We start from the raw sequence: 9,217 nt of genomic DNA on the forward strand, positions 1-9,217 counted from the left end.
CCCTTTTGCCCGATTTTTTGCAAATAGAAAGTAGAGGATTATCGGTACATAATTTTATGATTTTTCCACAAGCAGAAGCCAGACTTTTTAAGTAAAACCATAAATTTACATGAAGTAGACAGGCAACGTAGAGGGTGCTTCATTTTCCCGTACATGTTTGGGAAAGGCATGATCTCCGTGTCCAACACTTTAAGAAATGTTACTATGGTCAATTTTTAAATGCTTTTACTTTTTTTCGATTTATTGGACGGTATGTTGAGGAGAAGTATACCTCCCCTTGACAAACCACGCTTGAAATTTACAGGAAATGTAGAAGATTGTCCAACGAGTTGATCACAGAATTAAAAAAATTGTTTGAAAGGAAACACCTCCACCCGACGTTTGTTAAGCCGGTCCGTTTTACATCTGTATAACCGCCCTATTTCTGTATACAAGCGAAAACGCAAGTAGTCCGATTTTTGTTGAAATGTACGGGACACGAGTGTGGAAACCATGGTGTGATTAATCAGTACTTCAGTTTTTGTGCCAGACTTCCCCTGACCCTACTCTTTAAAAGAGTTCAAGTCTTTTCGAATTTGTTTTCAGATCGAAAAATATGGTTGACTAACAAAAGTTAACGAAAATATGCATCGGGAGGCGCAGCGAAGCGGGACAGGTTACGCTAGTTTTCTATACAAATAAAATTTTGACAAAATTTTTTATAGAAATAAAGTTTTGACAACATTTTCAATAGAAATAAATTGTTGACAAAATTTTCTTAATTTGTTGAAAAAATTTTATATAAAAATAAAATTTGGTTAACATTTTCTATAGAAATAAAATTTTGTCAAAATTTTCTATAGAAATAAAATTTTGACACAATTTTCTATAGAAATAAAATTTTGTCAAAATTTTCTATAGAAATAAAATTTTGTGAAAATTTTCTATAGAAATAAAATTTTGACACAATTTTCTATAGAAATAAAATATTGACAAAATTTTCTATAGAAATAAAATATTGACAAAATTTTCTATAGAAATAAAATGTTGACAATATTTTCTATAGAAGTAAATTGTTGACAAAATTTTCTATAGAAATAAAATTTTGACACAATTTTCTATAGAAATAAAATATTGACAAAATTTTCTATAGAAATAAAATATTGACAAAAGTTTCTATAGAATAAAATTTTGACAAAATTTTCTATAGAAGTAAATTCTTGACAAAATTTTCTATAAAAATAAAATTTTCACAAAATTTTCTATAAAAATAAAATATTGACCAAATTTTCTGTAGAAGTAAATTTTTGACAAAATTTTCTATGAAAATAAAATGTTGACAAAATTTTCAATGGAAATAAAATTTTGTCAAAATTTTCTTTAAAATTAAAATTTTGATAAAATTTTCTAAAGAAGTAAATTGTTGACAAAATTTTCTTAGAAATAAAATTTTGACAAAATTTTCTATAAAATTTTCACAAAATTCACAGTTTCTATAAAAATAAAATTTTCACAAAATTTTGTATAAAAATAAAATTTTGAAAAAAATTTCTCTAGAATTAAAATTTTTACAACATTTTCTATAGAAATAAAATTTTGCCAAATTTTGTATAGAAATAAAATTTTGACAAAATTTTCTACAGAAATAAAATTTTGACAAATTTTTCTTAGAAATAAAATTTTGACAAAATTTTCTATAGAAATAAAATTTCGGGTTTAGTGAACTGCCTGAATTTATTCTGATAATTGGTTGATAGTTTTGCTGCACGTAGAGGATGCTGATGAGGAATGTGCCAATTGCGAAACGTGCGTCCATCCAACCATCTTGCAGTCTAGAGGGATTTGCCCAAATAAATTTGACAAACATTCTTTTCCTCTGTTGGTTGAGCTACACTTGTAGTTTAGTCAATGCATGGTTTTAAGCTGAAATAAAAAAAAAAAAACAGAAATAAAATTTTGACAAAATTTTCTATAAAAATAAAATTTTTAGTAAATTTTCTATAGAAGTAAATTGTTGACAAAATTTTCTATAAAAATAAAATATTGACCAAATTTTCTGTAGGAGTAAATTGTTGACAAAATTTTATATAAAATTTTCTATAGAAATAAAATTTTGACTAAATTTTCTATAAAACTAAAATTTTGACCAAATTTTCTATAAAACTAAAATTTTGACCAAATTTTCTATAGAAAATGTTGAACAAAATTTTCTACAGGAATGAAATTTTGACAAAAATTGCTATAGGAATGAAATTGCGACAAGATTTTTTATAGAAATAAAATTTTGACAACATTTTCTATAGAAATAAAATCTTGACGAAATTTTCGAACGAAACAATCTATCCGCGTGGAACTTGAAACTAGGTCAGATGGTATGGCAAATGACCCACATCTCAGGGCTTTTAGGTGTATCCCCTATATAAACCGATAGGGAGCCACCGTGATGCAATGGTTAGCATGTCCGCCTTGCATACACAAGGTCGTGGGTTCGATTCCTGCTTCGACCAAACACCAAAAAGTTTTTCAGCGGTGGATTATCCCACCTCAGTAATGCTGGTGACATTTCTGAGGGTTTCAAAGCTTCTCTAAGTGATTTCACTGCAATGTGAACGCCGCTCGGACTCGGCTATAAAAAGGAGGTCCCTTGTCATTGAGCTTAACATGGAATCGGGCAGCACTCAGTGATAAGAGAGAAGTTCACCAATGTGGTATCACAATGGACTGAAATGTCTAAGTGGGCCTGATACATCGGACTGCCACCTAACCCAACCTAACCTAACCTATATAAACCGATCCCCACATTTGGCCTCTAGAGCATCCTGGAAGAACAAATGTCATTCGATCCGATTGAAAGTTGGTATACAAAAAAAAAAAAAAACAAGCTCAGTTCCAAAAATTTTGATTTTACACTAATGATTTTGGTATTGATTCCAAGCGAAAGAAGCGGAGAAGTGAAATAAGGATAATTTTAAGACAAAAATTTACTTTAAATTTAAGTTTGGTGTACTTGATTCTAGATAAAAAATTTTAATTTAATTCGTTTTTTTTTTTGTTCATGTTCGTTTGAAAACGTGTTTACGACAACTTAAATTTTCAAATTCAGACTCGACTTCAAGTAAAAATTATACCATGTTTCAAGGAAAAATCGTCTTAAAAATAAGTATTGAAAAACATTTCATATTTTTAAATGCTTTTTTGTTTTATTGTCAAGATGCAAAAAGACAACAAACTTAAAGATAATTTCATTAATTTTAAAGAATTTTTCTGTCCTTAGTCAAAAAAAAATTCTTTCGTATTATGATACCCATTTTTGAGTCAAATCACTTAATTATAAGGACAATACGACTTCATTGAAAAGTTTATCGACTTTTGGACAAGGAAAAAAGCTTTATTTTGGATAAATGCGTCTTCTATGCTAAGCAAAAATTGCATTCGTATTTTAAGGTCATGAACTCTTTGACCTCAAGACAATAGTTTTTTTCAGCGTAGCCTCCTATATAACCAATCACCAGATTTGATTTCCGGAGCTTCTTGGAGGAGCGAATTTTATCTGATCCGTTTGGTACCCGATGTCAACATATCCATATCGTTTCATAATTACCTATAGCCCCCATATAATAAAAATAAAATAACAAATGCATTCCATCATATTAAACACATTTGAATTTCGCCGAATTTATTTAAAACAATTTAGAAACATGCAATATATGCATGTCTCCAAAGTATTACGGCTTAGTACACAACATCATTGCAAGACATTGAACCCTTTTCAATTTTCCCCTCTTAGTGTTTCTGCCAGACCCATGGGCCTGGGATTTAACGATGTTGGTGATTTGTTGCATTAATAATTGACTGGTGCCCCATGATCCTCGATCAAAGTAGACTTACACGCACTTATGGCCGATGTCAACTGGGTGATCATGAACTTGAACTTCATTTGTTTTGTTGAGTAGGGCAAAATGGAATTCACAATCCTCTTAAGATTGCATGGGAGCACACATGTCAGCGATGATGGGTGTAATTCGATATTCCAGCCACTTAAGTGATCACTGAAGTCTGGGTGTTCATAATGTTGGCGACGATTAACCCACACACTCCACCATCATTCGAACATCGAAGGGTAGTCCTAATTTGGTTATGATTTGTAGTGCACACACGATGACACTTTTTTGTGTTGTTTCCTTTTTGGGCATTAGTACTTCATGTGTACACCCGTCCATTATCCATCGATGGAAAATGGGGGGTACTTTAGTAATTCCTAATTAGTCGATCGATTTAGGATACCCATCAGTTGGCATTTTGGCAGCTATTTCACTTTCCATTAACCCCAAGCGCCGAGTGTAGCCTTTCTAACCCATTAATAATGGGAACAATCATTCATTAACGGATATATGCATCTCGGTAATGTCATGTCAATCTCAATTGGACTCAATGTCAGATTTGCCTCGTTTTGAGTTGGGCTTTGAAATTTGATCCCTTTCAAACATACATAGTTCATCATCGTATAAATTTGCTTTTAATTATTCCAGGGAGGTAAATTGGTTTTTAATTTACAAATGAAGACTGGGAAAATGTTCGTAAATTTCTCAGATGGAAATATAATGATGAGAAACTACTGAAGGGTTTATCTGAAGTATATAGGCTTAATTCATTCCAGTTTTCGTATTAAATTAGTTATAGCCCGACAGCCCGATATTTCAGATTTACGTTGACTATTCACTCCATTGTGATATCATGGAGGTGAACTTGGTTGCTATGGGCTTGATGATGCAATCTTCTACATCTCAAGCCGATCGTCATAAATCTAAGTGTGTGGTCACTCTACACGCAGAGAAGGAATATGATCACCTCAAACATGTTTCAAGAGCAAAATGTTATTTTTGTATGGTGACCATGTAACATGGTTGTCACTAAAATGTTGTTTTCTCCTCAAATATAACCTGCTTACAGAAATCAGATACATGATTTCCGAGATAATAACATGGTTGCGACAACCATGTTACATGGTTACCACCCAAAAATAAAATTTTGCTCTTAAAATATGTTTGAGGTGATCATATTCCACATATTTGACCAAAATGAGTGTCAAACTTTTTTCCAGGACCACTTTCGAAATAGGTAACCTTATACACTCAATATGGGCTAAAAATTTTTGAGGGTTTGGCTGTGGCGAGGAACTCTTTTTTTGATTTCTCGGATATACAGTTGACTAAACTACAAGAGTTGCCTAACCAACAGAGAAAAGTATGTTGTTTTTTTGGGCAAAGCCCTTCAGCTAGATGGTTGGATGGACAGCCGTTTCGTACAAGGGCGGTTCGGAAACTTCTTAGCCTATCAATGAAAGAGAATTGTTAGTTTTTCAAAAATATTTTTATTTTTCAATATAATCTCCTGAAACTTCAATACACTTAGTCCAACGCTTTTCTAGCAATTCTATCCCTTGATTAAAATAGTTTTCCTCACGGTCTTCAAAATAGTGGTTTACAACTGTAATTGCATCTTCATTTGAGGTAAAACGCTTGCCAGCAAGGATTTTTTTTAGATTTGGGAACAAGTAAAAGTCACTGGGAGCTAAATCAGGAGAAAAAGGTGGGTGGTCAAGCAACTCGTACTTTAATCCGTTGATTTTAGCCATTGTTAGGTTAGGTTAGGTTAGGTTAGGTGACAGCCCGATGTATCAGGCTCACTTAGACTATTCAGTCCATTGTGATACCACATTGGTGAACTTCTCTCTTATCACTAAGTGCTGCCCGATTCCATGTTAAGCTCAATGACAAGGGACCTCCTTTTTATAGCCGAGTCCGAACGGCATTCCACATTGCAGTGAAACCACTTAGAGAAGCTTTGAAACCCTCAGAAATGTCACCAGCATTACTGAGGTGGGATAATCCACGGCTGAAAAATTTTTTGGTGTTCGGTCGAAGCAGGAATCGAACCCACGACCTTGTGTATGCAAGGCGGGCCACCGTGGTGCAATGGTTAGCATGCCCGCCTTGCACACACAAGGTCGTGGGTTCGATTCCTGCTACGACCGAACACCAAAACGTTTTTCAGCGGTGGATTATCCCACCTCAGTAATGCTGGTGACATTTCTGAGGGTTTCAAAGCTTCTCTAAGTGGTTTCACAGGAATGTGGAACGCCGTTCGGACTCGGCTATAAAAAGGAGGTCCCTTGTCATTGAGCTTCACATGGAATCGGGCAGCACTCAGTGATAAGAGAGAAGTTCACCACTGTGGTATCACAATGGACTGAATAGTCTAAGTGAGCCTGATACATCGGGCTGCCACATAACCTAACCTAACCTAACCTAACCTTAGGCGGGCATGCCAACCATTGCACCACGATGGCTCCCATATAAACCGATTCCCTGATTTGGCTTGCGGAGCCTCTAAGAGAAACAAATTTCATCCGATCCGGCTGAAATTTGGTACATGGTGTTGGTATATGGTCTCTAAAAATTATGCAAAAATTGGTCCACATCGGTCAATAAATACATATTGCCTCCATATAAACCGATCCCCCGATTTGGCTTGCGGAGCCTCTACGAGAAACAAATTTCATCCGATCCGGAGGAAATTTGGTGCATGGTGTTAGTATATGGTCTCTAACGACCATGCAAAAATTGGTCTATATCGGTCCATAATCATATGTAGCCCCCATATAAACCGATCCCGAGCTTTGGTTTTTGAACCTCTTAGAGGAGCAAATTTCATCCGAGTCAGTTGAAATTTGGTACATTGTGTCCCCCATATAAACCGATCCCCAGATTTGACCTCCGGAGCCTAGTGGAAGAGCAAAATTCATCCGATTCGGTTGAAATTTGGTACGTGGTGTAAGTATATGGTCTCTAAAAACTATATAAACCGATCCCCAGATTTGACCCCGGGTGCCTTTCGGAGAAGCAAAATTCATCCGATCTGGTTGAAATTTGGTACGTGGTGGTAGTATATGATATTTAACAACCATGCCAAAAGTGGTCCATATCGGTACATAATCATATATAGCCCCCATATAAACCGATTCCGATCTTTGGTTTTTAAACCTCTTGGAGGAGCAAATTTCATCCGAGAAAGTTGAAATTTGCTACATTGTGCTAGTATATGGCGGTTAACAACCATGCCTAACTAGGTCCATATCGGTCTATAGTTATATATAGCCCTCAGATAAATCGATCCCCAACCATACAAAAATTGGTCCATATCAAGTTCATAATTGTATATAGCCCCCATATAAGCGACCCCCGTATTTCAATTCTGGCTCTCTAAGTACCGTGCAAAAATCCATATCGATTCGTCATTATTTATAGACTTACCTATACATACCTTTTTTGTCTAATATATACCACGTATGGACTAACTTACAATTTAGAAGACGATGTTAAGAAGTTTTAAGTTACCTTACGATCGGTAAGTATTACCACATCCCAAGTATTTCGATTGTTGATAACAGTCTTTCGTAGAAGTTTCTAAGCAATCGATGGTGGAGGGTACATAAGATTCGGCCTGGCCGAACTTACGGCCGTATATACTTGTTATATGAATAACTAATATGAATAACTATCGATTTTATGTTATTTTTTTTTCTAAGGCAGCTCAGTCCAGGAAAGACCTAAACTTCCTACTTTGGTATTATTACGTATGGTATTCTACACGTGTTCGCCCGGCGATAGTCGCTTTGGTTGTGTGTGTAGAAACTACAGTTCGCCACGATAAGAGAAGCTGCATGTTTATAACACACACATTCACAATCGTACTCAAGAGACAAGTGTATGGCCCTGCATCCCCTCTCTAGGATTTTAGCAGATTTCAATATTTAATTTAATAGGTGTGAACAGAAGTAATTTATTTCATTTCTTTTTTTTTTAAGCTGAAAAGGAGCTTCAATTATTTAAATCTTAAACGCAATGAATGCACACCATAATCAAAGCTGCCAGATACCAGAGATTATGGATCCAACCAATGGGCATTGATGTGCATTAGCGATTAAGGCATTCCAATGGACAGAATGAGTGGGGGAGAGAGAGACGGACGTACGGACAAATGAAAATGTATAATTGGCGCCAATAATAAGTTAATGCAGCTTGATTTTGCATGTTCAAATTAAATATAAATGACACTAAAGTTACGAACGCCTGCGAGTAGCCGTATCTACCTCAGAGATTTTTTTTATTTGTCGATTAGCGATTCCAAGATTCATAATCGCCGTCATCAAGTGCAGGGAATTCAGTTATTACACGCCAATCTTTAAGCTGGTCATAGAGAACAACTTGCCGCGTAAGTTTAGTCTATGGCGTTGATAGCGCCGGCGTCAATGGCTTCAAGCGTATCGCAATCCAACGTTCGATCGTTGGACTCGACAACACCTTGGTGTTGGTGTAATTTCAAATGTCAAAATGTCATTGTTTGGCGTCGTCGTCGATTTTGTGGTACTTGCTCTTGTTTTTGTCATTTGCGTTTTCATTTTGGATGTCAGTTGAGTTGTTAGCATTCATGTTTCCGCAGACGCCTTAATGTCAGTGGCTATGTCAGGGTTCTACAGGTCCCCATGGGGTAAGCTCATAGTTCACAGTGGCTTGAGTACAATATATAAAAAGTTTTTAGATGTAAGAGAAAGCAAGACACTACACAATGATAATACAGCTCCAAAGTGTCCTAGATCTCACAACATGACTTATTTACATAATCTTCCTCTCTTACTCAACACTTACTATAAGTGACCCAAACTTTAAAGAGTGACTTATATGTATTGTATTCATTTTGGTATGTGGCACATGAACGGGAAACCCCAAAACCAAAAAATCCCGGATTTCAATTACTCAAGGCAAACTTTTGCATTTTTTCTCGTTTCTTAGAAAAGAAAGTGATTTGAAATTAAATCTCTTTCAAAAATATTTTTAGTTTTGGATTTTCATACGTTTTAAATGTACATTTCGTTGGCAGAAATGCAAAAGAACGTAACTACAATTTTCATTTTTTTACAGGAGAAGGTAAAAAATACTGATTAAAACACTCCGACTTTATTTTTGATCGTAGCAACCTAAAAGTTTGTGAGACCCTGGCTGTTGATAAAACACGCCAAATGCAGTTTAAAACCCATTTTTCGAATTTTTGTTACGTTATTTTGCATTTTTGCTAACGATTTGTAGTCAGATTTTGTACCATTTCATACAAACTCATCACTAACAGAAACAAATCAAATTACCATCACTGTCTTTCGAATCACTTGAGCATGTCCAAA

This window comes from Haematobia irritans, chromosome 1, assembly GCF_050003625.1.
Source record: "Haematobia irritans isolate KBUSLIRL chromosome 1, ASM5000362v1, whole genome shotgun sequence".
NCBI classification, from domain to species: Eukaryota; Metazoa; Arthropoda; class Insecta; order Diptera; family Muscidae; genus Haematobia; species Haematobia irritans.